Source organism: Dioscorea cayenensis, chromosome 18 (genome assembly GCF_009730915.1).
Source record: "Dioscorea cayenensis subsp. rotundata cultivar TDr96_F1 chromosome 18, TDr96_F1_v2_PseudoChromosome.rev07_lg8_w22 25.fasta, whole genome shotgun sequence".
NCBI lineage: Eukaryota > Viridiplantae > Streptophyta > Magnoliopsida > Dioscoreales > Dioscoreaceae > Dioscorea > Dioscorea cayenensis.
This window is the reverse complement of record NC_052488.1, coordinates 2,886,865-2,901,725: the sequence shown is the minus strand read 5'-3', so window position 1 is coordinate 2,901,725 and position 14,861 is coordinate 2,886,865.

Genomic DNA, 14,861 nt, shown 5'->3' with positions numbered 1-14,861 from the left:
TCCTAGAGAAGCCGTACCAAAATACAACTTGGAGCCCACGCAATAACTTACTCACCATGGGCATTAAAACGCCCTTGGTGAGGTCGTGGCAGACCCAACACTATATAAACCTTAGTGTTTTCTGATCAAATGGGGATTCTTTTGCCGAATAAGGTAGAGCGGTCAGAGTTCTAGAGATCTGAGTGGCTGGAGATGACTTTCTTCACCTTTTAGCAGATTCCACCGAGTTTTCCAATGGAGAGTCAATGCACATCATTAGAACATGGCCTCTGAAGAGATTCGACGCCGTCTTGTCAATCTTGGAATTCTCTCATTCTCAATCTTCAGAGATCTATTGGAGGGAGTTAGTTTAGGAATTCTTCATAAATTATTCTTTGTTCTTGTGGATATATTTTTATTCATATCTTTATTCTTGATCCATAGGACCCTAATTTGAGGGGAATTGTATGTCTGGGTATTTTGATGATTTCTTATGAACCTTGATTGATTATTCAATATATTTATCTATCAAGAATTTTGTGATTCATTGCATGATTGATTGAATGCTTACTTTGTTAATGTAGTGAGAAAAATATGCTCCTACATTAGAACACAAATGCCATGTTAGATCTATGCATGCACTAAGAGATTAGGCATAGCTAGGTTTATGGATTAGGGATCGATTGCTAACACACCCTTGCGTGTGTACCGCAAGTGCATGGGTGTCGAAGTAATAAAGTACCAAAGGGGTGGGTAGTCTAACCCATAGGGAATAGACTCTAGAAACAAGTAGTATTGCTAATTAGCTAAGGTGATGATCAATTGGTGATTGTATTTAAGATGTTAATGAAATAGAATAGCAAGAAAATAATTAAAGGGTGAAGAGGAAGAAACACTCAATGAAAAAGTGGGGTATTTGGAAAGTGCTCCCCCTAGGACTATTGTTTCAAGTGAAAGACTAATATTATGCTTCCCTAATTGAGATTTAAAAAGTTGTGGAAATCCAAAAGTACACAGTCCCAAATCTAAGGTCAATTGTGACTAGCCCTCTACATATGCCCCGGCGGAAAGGAATACTCTCAACACCTCACACTTCATGAGATTGTTTGGGGTTCTAGGGACTTCAAGTGATAAATCATATTCCCAAATCTAGATCTAACCCTTTGGTATAGGCGAAAGATCCCTAATCACAACTAAGCCCCAACGGAAGGGATCTCTCAACACTTCACTCTATTGTGCCTGCACAACTAAGCCCTAGTGGAGGAGATCTATTAACATTTCATTCTATTATGATTGCAAAAAACTCTTGGAATGTGGAGGTAGGATAAATCACATCGGAAAGGAAAGGTGACGCTCCGCTACCTCTCGACTCACCCTCTCAACCCTCTTCAATCTTGCTAAGTCTAACCCTAATGTTGATGGTCACTCGTCAAAAGGGTGTTTAGATGGATTCTCAACCCTAGTGTCACTCTAAGGGAAAATCAAACCATAAACATTCGAGATTGAAACTCAATAAAAAAACTCAATTAAAAGGAACATAATAAAAGTCAATAAAACAAGATCATCCTAGGGTTTACAAGTCCAAGCACCTACTAGGGGTTTAGCTCTCCATGGAGCAATACAAAATCAAAGAATAAATCAAAGATAAATTCAAACTATCCATAAGAATAACCCCCTTGTTGTCCGTGATGATGGTTTCCAAGAGCCGCTTCTCCTTCTCCAAGGACTCCTCCATCAAGCCTAGGGCAGACCTCGACAGAACAATGCCATCGAAAGCTTCCCTAATAACTCTCCTTTGAAAGAAATCGATATTGAACGAGCCAAAAATGCTCCAAAACCTTGAGAAAGCCTCCTCCAAAACCTCGAGAAAACCTCCTCCAAACCCTAGTTGCGCTCTCTCTAAAAGATAGGAAAAAGGCCCCCAAATAATTATTCAAAGTGGCTATTTATAAACTTGAATCGGGATTTCACACGGCCATGTGGATTATTCACACGGGCGTTTGGACTCTCTGGTTTTTTTGCATTTTGTGAACACTAACAACTACAGTACCCGTGAACAATACTTTGCTGCAGTAATTCCTGCAGTAGCTGCTTTAATGATCCCGAATGCCTTTTCTTCCATTGAGGCCACACGGTTTGCCACACACCCATGCGGTAGGTCATGTCGAATGACGCTCTCAAAAACTCTGCACAACCTGAAACATGAGTTTGTGACTGCCTTTGTGCCCTTCCAATTTGTAGATAACTTTGCATATTCTTGGAAGTTGGCACACACCCTCATGTGTTTGATCACTGCTCATGTCTTGACACTTGCTCCACACAAGAGAATCCTCTATACCTGTATTCATGACCTATTTTTGCTTCCTTTCTTCTTATATTGCCTCCATAACTATGAATGCACAAAAGAACACAAAAACTCACAAATGAGCCAAAAAACCTGATAAAAACAATGCTCATTGTAATTAAAACATACTCAATAACATGCATACAAAAGCACTTATCAATTACCCCTTACGATTAAGGTTTGGTTTATCCCTTCTGGAGGAATTCTTGTACTTAAGGCAAACATATGAGCCTGGGATAGGAAGATATTCCATCTTAAGTTCCTAGTGATTTAGACCTAGTTACCAAGAGATTGGAACTAGTAGGCCTTTAAATTTACCTGGTCCAATACTAGAATACAATTGTCAGACTCAATGCATACCATAAGTAATAATTAAGAAAACTATCATACCACTAGCTAACTCTTTCCAATTGTGCTTAATGATCCTCCATTGTATTGTTTAGTAAATTGTAGAAGTAGAATAAAGAAACAACATAAAGTTTAGGCTATTGATTAAGTGAAAAGAAAATAATAAGAGCCTCTCACCGTTCCTGGGAAAATATGACTCTCGTACTCACCAACGAGGTATTACTTGACAACCCGTACACTTGTGGTATTCAAGGACTCAATTTAACATTATTTGCATATTCATATGTTCACAACACATATTCATTAACCATCTTTCACTGCTTTGCTCTTAGTTATAGATCAACAACTTCAACTTCGGGCCCGTTCGTTGTAGGAGATAAGAGTTCTTTGCTGCTCCTCAAAGTGACAGCTTTCAGAGACTCCTTAGGGTTAACCTCTGTGTTACTAGGGAGGGAACTCATGAGTCACTCTGCGAGTGTCTTAGCCATTTGGGCTACCTGATTCTCCAAATTCTTCACAAAAGCGTTGGTGTTTCTTAACATCTTTTCATGCCTTGAAAGCGAACTTCATTATCCTTGATGAACCGTGTAAGTAGAGTTGTAATAGTTGGTATAGTTTCCTCCGATGGGGAAGGATGCTGAAACTAAGGCTGGGGTTGCCTTGGCTGTTGCTGTGGACCCTGGCCCTATCCTTGCTGACTCCATGAAAAGTTACGGTGATTCCTCCACCCTGCATTATAGGTGTTGTTGTATGGATTGTTTTGGTACTAGCTATTCTGACCAACATAGTCAACTTGTTCTGCTTGCCCAGCACTAGAATAAGCAGGGGAGTAGCTTGGACCTGCTTGTTACCCCCAACTCTCACAACTCATCACTGGAGCTTGAGAGGGCAACTGTATGGCATCCAGTCTATGAGATTGCCTTAACTTATGCTGCCAATGTGGTGATGTCATCTACTTCATAAATACACGCCGCCTTAACCGGCTTGTTCCTCTTGGAACTCCAATGGTACCCATTAGTTTCCATCTCTTTAATCAATAGTTGTGTCAAATTAGGTTGCTTACGGCACAGAGAACCCCCGGATGCTGTGTCAAGCATTTGCTTCATTGCAATATTAAGCCCATTATAGAAAATCTGGTTATGCATCCATTCCACTATTCTGTGTTGTGGGCATTTTCTCAACAACTCCTTGTACCTTTCCCAAGTATCTTACAAGGACTCAGACTCCATTTGCCAAAAGGAGGAGATATCACTCTTTAACTTTGTTATCTTTGCTGGTGGGAAGTAGCATGTTAAAAATTTCTCGGCTAACTGCTTCCATGTAGTAATTGACCCTTGAGGCAAAGAACTTAGCCACTGTTTGGTCCTTGCACAGAAAAGGGAAATAGTCTCAGACGAACTGTATCCTTAGACATGTTGTTCGCCTTGAAAGTATCACAAATTTCCAAAAAAATTGTCAAATACTCATACGTGTTTTCATCTTGAAACCCATCAAACTAGCACATCTACTACACCATCTGGGTAAAATTCTGCTTCAATTCAAAGTTACTCGCCGCAATAGGAGGACAAACAATATTAGACCCGACACTTTCCAAGTTTAGGAGTGCATAATCAGAAATGCTCTGTTGTTAATTCCCGGCCATTTCTTCCACCTACTCTACTTCAATACTCACTTCCACTGGCCCGGTATCTCTTAGATTGACTTGCCTCAACTTTCTATGAAAATTTCATTCAATATCAGGATTAGGGCTTGCCAATGGAGATGAGGAGCTCCCTCGGGTCATACACTTATTCGTTCGAAATGAAAAGAAACAAAATGAGCCAAAAATAAATTAAGGAAAGAAAACAAAGGTATACATGAAAGAATGATGCCATGAAAAGAAAAGAGATATTCAAAAAATATGAACAATATGAACAATGGCTAGATCACTAGATTCTTAATTTTCCTTAAAGTTTCCAATCCCCTACAATGATGCCAAAAACTTGATGTACACTCTCCACAAGTCATGGATCATAGCAAGTAATAAAGTGGTACCCCGTGAGGGGTAGGGTTGTTGAACCACATAGACTAGAACTCCTAGTACTAATTGTTATTCTAATTTCTAGCCAATCAACAATGGATTGGGAGCTAATTAAACTAAGGTAAAAGAAGAACAAAGTTGAAAAGGCCAATGGATAAAAGTTGGGTTGTTGCAACAATGAGAAGTAATGCGCCGGACTATTTCCCAAGTGCATTAGTGTACTGACTTGTTTCCAATGACTATCAGGTACATTTTAGGGTTATTATGTGTGCTTATAAGCAATGTTATATCTATGGTACTCAAATACACCGAGTTTTGCAATTATAACTATGGGTCTCTCACATGTTGAGATTTGCAATTACATAAAAAAATTACAACTACAGCAATTGACACACGTTAAGTTTTACAACTACAACTATGCAATTCAAGCACATCAAGTTATATGACATAATATTTAACAAAAGAACTCAATAAAACTCCATAGGTATTGAAAACAAGTAAATCAAAGTACACTAAGAAACATGGTTCATAAGCCCGCAAATGAGAAAAGAAAAGAAGTATAAACCAATAAGAATTCATGACTCCCTCTTTCAATCAAAATCTTTTCAAATGCACTCCAAGGAACTTCTTCCATGACTAATCTCCACTCCTCAATGTGCCTCTAAACTCAGCTTCAAATCTCCTTGAATCAGTAGTCAAGATCATCTAAACTCTCCAAGCTTTCACCAAGAGGATTGGAGAAGAACACAAGCAAAAAGCCCCTCATAATGCCTTAGATCTGGGCTTGAAAAGCACTTTTTGGGCCCAACACGGCCTCAGCATGGCTGTGATCAAGCCGTGCTTTATCGGGAATTTTGCAAAAAATAACTAAGTGTCTAGACAGTGAAAAACACAGGTAGAGCATAGTCGTGCTCAGCCCATGCTCCCCAGAAGCACGCCCGTAAAAGGAGTGAGAAACCATGCTTGATATTTTCTAAAATTCAGTGAAAGCACGGGGGAGAAAGCATGGGTATTTGTTGAGAGTTCTTGTGAAGGCAAGCAATAAGCAATAAGTACGACTAATAAGCATGACAAATGAACTCGGGGAATAGTGACCCTGCTTGCATATATTGAGAGTTCTTGTGAAGGCCAGCAATAAGCACGACTGTGCTTAGGCCATGCTTAGCTTGAACATTTAGCACTTGATGTTCTTTTGCCAATTTTTACTTTAAAACTTATTCTGTTGTTTTAAAACCTGCCATTCTGCGCAAAAAAAATAAAATACCTAGAATAGCACCAAAATATATACAAATAATGTTAAATGACAAGGAAAATGTAATTTGGAGGCAAATAAAACATGATATGAAATGCACTCATCACATACTTCGAACTCACTTTCTCAAAGCTCTCTACATCTGCGATTTGGGTCCATTTACACAACTTCCCAGTTGATTTCTTGGATCTTAACTCCCTGAAAACCATTACCTCTCATTTTGGTCATCTCCTCAAAGTTGATGATTATACCACCCCATTGTCGAGGTCCAAATATGCTCTCCTGTGTGTAGAAAATAATTTAGCTAAACCCTTTAAACAAGTGATCTGGGTGGAGAGAATGATCATCGTGTTTTTGTTATTATCTTGTATGAAAACCTTCCTACATTTTTTTATATCTTTGGTTTGGAAGGCCATGGTTGAAACTCTTGCAACCATCAAAGCATAGCTGGTCAAAGCTTTCCATCTCCACCTCTCTATTCTAATCTTTTGGATCACCAGAGGCCAGTGGTCATGGAAGCTCATACCCTATCGCCTCCAGGCTTGGATGCTGGGGATGAATTAGCATGGCCGAATATTGTTATGGAAAAGGGGAAGATGGCAGAGGCGCCTACCAACTTGGACATTGATTTTGGACCATGGATGTTGGTTGCTCGCCGGTGAGCTCGTGGCCTACCCTGTGGCAGTGTTAAAGGTCCTTCCTTACATGCAGAACTCATGTCGAGGAGCGATCTTGTTGGTGAGATTCCAAATGCTCGGTATAATCGAAGTGAGCCTAACATCTCGCCATGTGGTTGCCCTAGCCATAAGGGTTGTGGTGATCAGTTCTCTTAACGCATCCGTTACATTGTTGCTGCTCCCTTCCACTATAATTGATGAGGTCTCTCGTTCTGATCTAGATCATATTTTGTCAGACAATCCAATGGCTCCCATGAATAACTTGGAGTCCAGAGAAGATCCAATAGCTTCCAAGGTAAATAACCCTTCCCACGAAGGAATGCCCTTTACGTTAACTCCTGGGCAGGGTTCCAATGCTACTAGTTCCAAGACAATCCTACCTGGTAAGCTATTACCATAAGCTACCAAATCCAAGGGCTCACAACGAATGCCCTCATCCACTCCAATCATCCCGTTTTTAGGGTTACCCGAGGGTGAACTAGAGCATGGAAGCTACACTTAAGCGTACATGATGTTGGTGGATCGTGTCTCCGATGCCCTCACTGCTCGCCAAAAATCCTCGACAGACTCAGATTAGGATATGAGTGATTCGAAGACTTTAGATGATGAAATGTAGAAACTTGAGGAGTTTAAAGATTTCATGACTCTAGATCAGTATAAAAGTGAAGTTAGGAGAGAGGTTCTGGTCCGTAAAGTCTCTCAAGTCACATGTGCATCCCATAAAAATAGAATGATGAACAAAGATAGCAGTCACTCTTAGGAGTGGGTTGTTTATTTCCTATGTCTCTCTTTTCCCTGGTCATGGTTTTCTTTTTAAATCCGGGATTGGTGAATTAATGTTTTCTTTTTTCTTTTTTAATTCTTTCTATAGTGTGTTTTAGTGTTTTTACAAAAAAAAAAAGGAATTTTTTTATCTAAAAAAAATCACTAAAATTGTTTACTTTTGAAAACACATTTCTAGAAACAAAATTTATGTATTTGAATAGCTTAAAAATTTTAGAGAAAAAAATTATGTCAATATGAGCTTATGTATTCTTAGAAAGCAAAACCAAAAAAAATTGTTTTCATACATATACCCCTCAACAATTAAACAAATTTGTTAAATATAAAATTACTATAAATATCAAAATTCACCCGTCCATGCATCTTAGTCAAACCAATATTGCTCTACTTGTTATAAGTTAGTTTAAAATTTAAAATATTTTCCCCCCTAATTTTAATGAAACTCATAATTATTTTATTAGTTTTATATTAGATCACTCAACCAGAACGCAAAGGGTCGTTAGCATTATTTATGTTTTTTCGTTTTTTGTTTTTGTTCCGCTTTTGTTTTGTTTTTGCTTTGTTTTTGTTAAATTTTTAATTTTTTGAAAACAAAAACATGTTTGGTTGACTGAAAATTATTATGAAGTTTATTATTATTATTATTATTATTATTATTATTATTTTTTAATTCATATTTTTAAATTTTTTTATAAAAATTTATTTTTCATATTAGTTTGATTGATTATATTATTAAATAAAATTAATAACATAGATTGCTATTGTATGGGCAAAAAATATCTCATTAAATTGTACTATTTGAAACTAAAAAAATATTTTGAGGTTTGCTTATATATATATTCAAATTAGATACATCCGATTTTTTTAAAAAAAAAATTGAGTTGGACCAATATAGAGACATATTCTTATTTTTTTTTAAGATCAAATAAAAAGTCAATAGCTCAAACAAAAGATTTTCACAAATAGTTTCTCAAAAAATATATATACATATTATATGTTATATCCTAGTTTATAAAAAAAAAAATCAAGGGTCAAACAATAATGTTCACAAATACTTTCTGAAAATATAATTTTTATTCTATATCAACTAATTTGTAAAATATCAAGCCCAAATAATAATTTTTTATAAGTATTTTTCTTAAAAATATATTTTTAAAAATTATTAGTATTCATTTGTAAAAAGATATGATATTTTTTAAAAAATGAAAAATTGAAAGAAATTAAAAATTAAAAGGGGAGAGAGAGAGAGAGAGAGATGAGTCGAAGAGGAAGGGTTTTATGGTGAGAGGAAGGGTTTTGAAAAAGTTTCCAAAAAAGTTAAAAGCATAAAAATGCTGTTTCCTGTTTTTTTTGAAAACATGAGGATTGTTGCCAAAATTTTTGAAAACAAAAACAAAATGCCAAACATGTTTTTTTGAATTTTGTTTCAAAAACATGAAATTGAAAACAAAAACATGAATTGGTAATAATACCAAATGACCCCTAAGCATTTAAGATGTTTATCAAATTACCTGAAAGTATAAATAATCATAATATTTTTTTTAAGATCCCCAATTGTCAGTGTTGTCTTGCAACTTGCATCTAATGTTACTGGGTGAGATACATAGGTTGAACATTTAATATTTTATTCGTGTCAATGTCATTCACAATTCTTTGTCGTATTTCTAAATTTTTTATATAAAAAGAAGCATTATGGTCAACCTAAACATTAAAAGAGCTCTAGAAGAGAAAGATTGGTTCATTTGCATTATTAAAAATAGCAGCCAAACATTCTACAGTGGTGAAGGATAAAGGCCACAATAATCACACAAAAGTAATACCCTATCACTTTGACCTAACAACTCACAAAATAGCGACTTTTTCTTTCTTTCTTTCTTTCTTTCTTTTTTCCCTTCATTTTTTTTGTTCATATCCATTGACAAACTATTTTAAATAGGTTTAATTCTTTAAATAATCCCTCTACTTTCTTAAACATGCCCTTTGGGTCCTTATATTTTAAACAGTAACCTTCTAGCCCCACTACTATTTAAATTGAGCCATGTTAGCTTTTCTAAACCCTAAATTCTAACCAAAATAGGGACTAATATAGTTCAATTTAATCAATAGTCAAACTAAAAAGTTACAATTTAAAATATAGGGACCCAAAGGGCATGTTTGAAAAAGTAATTAAAGAGACTATTTAGATAATTATTCCAAAAGATTAATAATAGTGCTCATGATGCTCATGATCGACCATGTTTCTTACTGAAATAAAATTTAGAGGACAAAAGTTTTTTTGGGGAAAAAACTATTTTTAGAATTGTCTATTTTTCATTTTTTGTTTTATTCATTTGTTTACTTGGTTTTTTTTAACCTCTCCTTTACTATTTAAGTAGTTAATAATTAGTTTAGCAATAAATTATTTTAAAAATTTTATACAAAACTATAAATATAACAAATCTATCAACTTCAATTATTTTTACTAGTGATTGACATAAACACTTTTGATCAGTTTTACAACTTGGGATTCTTGGCTTGAGATTTGTTGTTGTTGGTTGTCTATCGGTATCATATTATTCTACTACAGTATTGTTTATTGTTGTAAAGTCCCCAACAAACAACACTTAATATCCTAAGATCATGAAATCCAGAATTTCTACAGAATTGACCATCCCAAAGGACTACTGTTTCTTATAATCCGCAAGCCCAATTTCATGATTTAGGACTTTGAAAAAGATTTTTGAAAGCTTTCAATCATTGTATAACTTGAATATATTGGCAAATATCGTAGATAAGAAATCAACTTCTAAAAGGATAGCGATTGAATGGTCTGAATTCCTTTAAATCGAAATATTAAATTATAACTTTTTGCGAAAAATAAATAATCGTAACATATTTCTACAAAAATCACATAAATCACATGACAAAAAGTCTCTAAAGTTTCTAATTCCTTTAAAATTCTCAGATGTAAATATATAGTAAAAAATCTCAAACACAGATTTACACATGAAAAAATGATTTGGAAGTTTTCTTACCTTTCAAATGTGCTTTAGTTGAAAGGAAATTTAAAGATTGATAGAATTAAGATGATCTATAATAAAGACAACATAGACAAATAAGAACTAAAGGTTTAAAAAACTAATTGATAGTCTAAATCATAAATAGAAAGAAGAAGATTAGACTATAAATATCTCTGTGACATCGAATATAAGGTTTTCTATTCTATTTACTCACTTGTAAGTGACAACCATTGAGGGAGAAGGAATACATAATACGATTGAGATATTTTTAAAAAAATGACCCACATACTTGAATATTTACAACTAGACCCTCCTATAATTAAGAAAATAATAAAATATAGGTACTACATGTGAAAATTTATTAGGTGTATTATACATAAAGCTAAACCACTTTTGTTCCATTTATGTTTTCTTTGAAAGTTCTAATTCTACTAGATAATAAATGCTAGATAAGTAAATAGGTATTTGTCTAGTAGTTAAAAGTTGTATGAATTCTTTTTTGGATAGTGATTGCATGCGTGTATTAGAATATTTGCGATTTGTCTATCATTGTGTCCATGTATGTGTATGTTAAAATTTGACCAAAAATTGTTTGTTAAAATTTTCTATGTTGCTTTTCAGAGGAATGATGTATTTAATGTTTGATGGCCAAGACAAAGTCATTAACTTGTGCGTAAATTGGTACCCCTACCCATACTATTTGGCAAGTATATGCCAAGCATTATATGACCAATATTGGCAGATATACGCGTAAGCTAACCTACTAATGCTTCGTTTCTTTTCCTGGCTGGTAGTAGAGATGGTCATTGTTAGGTAAAAGGACAGTACTTCTCTTGTCAGCCAGTAGTGGCGGTGAATGTCTTTAAGATGGTGAGAAAAGGGGGACAAGGGATAGAAGGAAGTTATGAAAGATATCCTTTGACGTTTGTAAGAAAAGTATTTTGAGGATTCAATATTTAAGAATTTAAGAATATAAGATGGAAAAATGGAAAGGGTATTTTTTTTTTTGTTTCAAATGAGTTTTATAAGAATCCATAGTATTATCTGTAGAAAGGTGGGATTTTTATTTTGTGCCAATTAGTTATATTAGAGAAGATTTACATCATTATTTTATTACATTTAAGAGATATTAGTTTTATTTGAGAAGCTTTATATCACCAAGTACAATTCCTTCTCTGTTTCTTGTCCTTTGAGTGATGATGCTCTTTATATCTTTGACTCCCTAACTGGACTTCATTATTTGAATTATCCTTTTCAAATCCATTTCTAAACTGAATTAGCAACGGATTAGAAATGAAAAATGCTATTTTTGAACAGTAATTTTCTTGTAGTGCTTTCTTAAAAGACTTATGTGGAAAACCACCGTAGATTGTTCTAGACTCCTCATCCGTGGAAGGAGGTTTAAAACCACCATAGATTGCTCTGGACTTCTCATCGGTTATGTCAGTAAACCAGTTTGCGTTGAGCTTAAATTTGTGATGCTCGGCATTGAAGGACATAGTAAACCCAACATTCTTCTTGAATATCTTGAAGCAATGCTGCTCCTCAAAGGAATCTTTGTATCCTCATTTTCTATCTGACACTGAAATGAAGCCATATCCATGATCAAAGACCCCTTATTCTCTAGCTGGATCTTAGCCTCGTAGTCTCCAATATGATGAGCCTTTTGGCAATGGCCATAAGGTTGTAAATGCCTCAGGCCTATAACCAAATGAAACATCTACCACTGGAGTCACTTGAGAGACATTAGCGGAGAAGCTTCATGGTGGATCAATTCATCCAATATCTCTAGTTTCTTGATTTTCAGGACAAGTTACACAAAATCGAGAGAGTGAGAGATAGAGAGGTATGGCCTTACGGCGATGACATCACTAACCGTCCTCCTTGTGAACTAATTAGAGGGAGAGGTAAGGGCCTCCGGTGGTGACGTCTCTGATCATCCTTGTGAAAAAATGAGAGGGAGGGATGATTGAGCATAACAAAGAAGAAGAAGACAAAGATGTCAAAAGGAAGGGAGGAGAGCGACCGCTGGGGGATGGTCAAAAGGAAGGGAGGAGAGCCACCGCGGGGAAGAGACAGGGAAAGAGAGAGAGAGAGATTAATTGCTTGTGAGACTCAATTTTGTATCTTTGACAAGGTCCTTACATCAATCATTAAATTAGCTTCATGCTTCCTCCAATTGGATTTCACATGTGAGAAAAAGATTATTTTCTCATTCCATAATCTTGAAGTGAGGTTAAGCTTGAATAAATCACATGTACACAGACACTTGTAGTGTTCTATTACTATAAAACCAAAACAACTAGTCACCATATTCAAACAATCTAGTACGATGCATGCATTGCAATATCGTGAACACCCTAATTAACTCTAATGCCCCTCAGCAACCTCATGTAATCATTCTCTCCCCAAGCTTCTTCCCAAGAGTTCTTAATCAACAAGTATTTTGTTCCTTCATAATTTTTCCCATAACCAATAATTTTATATGCATGATTAGGAATAGCTCCATAATGATTGATGCATACACTGCTGGAATAAAACTTAAAAACTAAGCCATTACTATGAATCATAGCCAAAACTGGTAATTAGCTATATCTTTATGTAGAGCCTTCTTGTTTGAAGGCACAATATGCAAGCTAATAGTATGGGCTGCGTGTGAGGTTGTTTTTCATTTCTTGAAGATACCCTTAGTTAATGTATTGGGATAATTAGCTTCGGATGTCAGCTCACCATTCTTGATGGTGTATTCGAATGTAGCAATCATAAAGCCGCCCTTGCAACTATGGTTCCCCATATCACAATCTGAGTTATTGCTCAAACAAGGAAATCAACTGACCATTGTTGAGCTTAAAGGCCCCCTCCATAACAGCTATTGCAGAAAAAGATCAACAGGAACCACATTAGCCTTGTCTCTTAACATGAGTGACAACTTCTTCAACCCTCCAGTCCACGGATTCAGGTATATCAGTGATGTTCTTATACTTGAACAAACCCTTGGCCATGCTACTATCGATGGAAGGAAGTTTAAACCACTGCAGATTGCTCTTGACTCCTCATTGGTTATGTCAGCAAACCAGTTTGCGCCAAGTTTAAATTTGTTATGCCCACTATTGATATGCTCACTATTGAGGGACTAAATAAACCCAACGTTCTTCTTGAATACCTCAAACCAATGCTGTTTCTCTAAGAAATCTTTATATCTTTGGCCATGCTCAACAATCCATCTCTCAAATTTATCGCCTATATATATCTTATGCCCATGAGATGCAGTCAAGTGAGGTCACCGGTAATGATTAGATCTCAAGGCAGCGATGATGTCAACATCCTTGTTTTCTATCTAACTCTGAAATGAAGCCATATCCATGATAAAAAAAACCCCTTATTCTTTGGCTTGATCTTTGCCTCTAAGTCTTCAATATGATGAATCTTTCGCCGCTAGCCACGGGATTGTAAATACCTCAGGCCTCTCACTAAACAAAATATCTACCAATGGGGTCACTTGAGAGATACTAACGGAGAAGCCTCTTGGTGAATCGATTCATCCAATATCTCTATTTTCTTGATTTTCTGGAAAGGTTACACCGAATTGAGAGAGAGAGAGAGAGAGAGAGAGAGAGAGAGAGAGAGAGAGATGGCCTTATGATGGTGACATCACTGAGTATTCTCCTCGTGAATGAATTAGAGAGAGAGGTAAGGGCCTCCATTGGTGATATCTCTGATCATGCTCATGAATAAATGAGATAGAGGGATGATTGAGAATGAGAGAGAAGAAAATGATGAAGAGGGAAAAAATAGAGAGAGAGAGAGAGAGAGAGAGAGAGAGAGAGAGAGAGAGAGAGAGAGAGAGACGGATACATAGACACACAGACTGATAGAGAAAGATTAATTGCTTGTGAGACTCTATTTTGTACCTTTGACAATGCCTATACATCAATTGTTAAACTAGCTTCATGCTTTATCCAATCTGATTACACATGTGAGAAAAAGATGATTTTCTCATTCCATAATCTTGAAGTGAGGTTAAGCACGAACAAATCACATGTACATCGACACTTATAGCGTTCTATGACTATAATACTAATAAACATCTAAATATACATATTTTATACATATCTATGTGCATGTTTATTGTATTTGATTGAGGATTTGACGCCTTTTTTATGGTTTAATCATTTTATTTCGTGTTTCAGGCACAAAAGAATGTCAGGTGAACTCAACGATGAAATTTGAGAAGAAATCGACACCGAAAATGTCGTTTTAGAGCCCGGGCACTATAGGAGCTTGAAGAACGAAGATTTTGAAGAAATTCTAAGTCTGGAAACCCTCACGTGCAATCTCACGGCCATGAAGTCAACCGCAAGGAATTCAGAAAGTGACAATACCGTAGCAGTTTTACTGTAGGAACTTACTGATTTTTTGGTCCGTTTTCTGAGCAACCTCATGGCTAGTATTATGACCA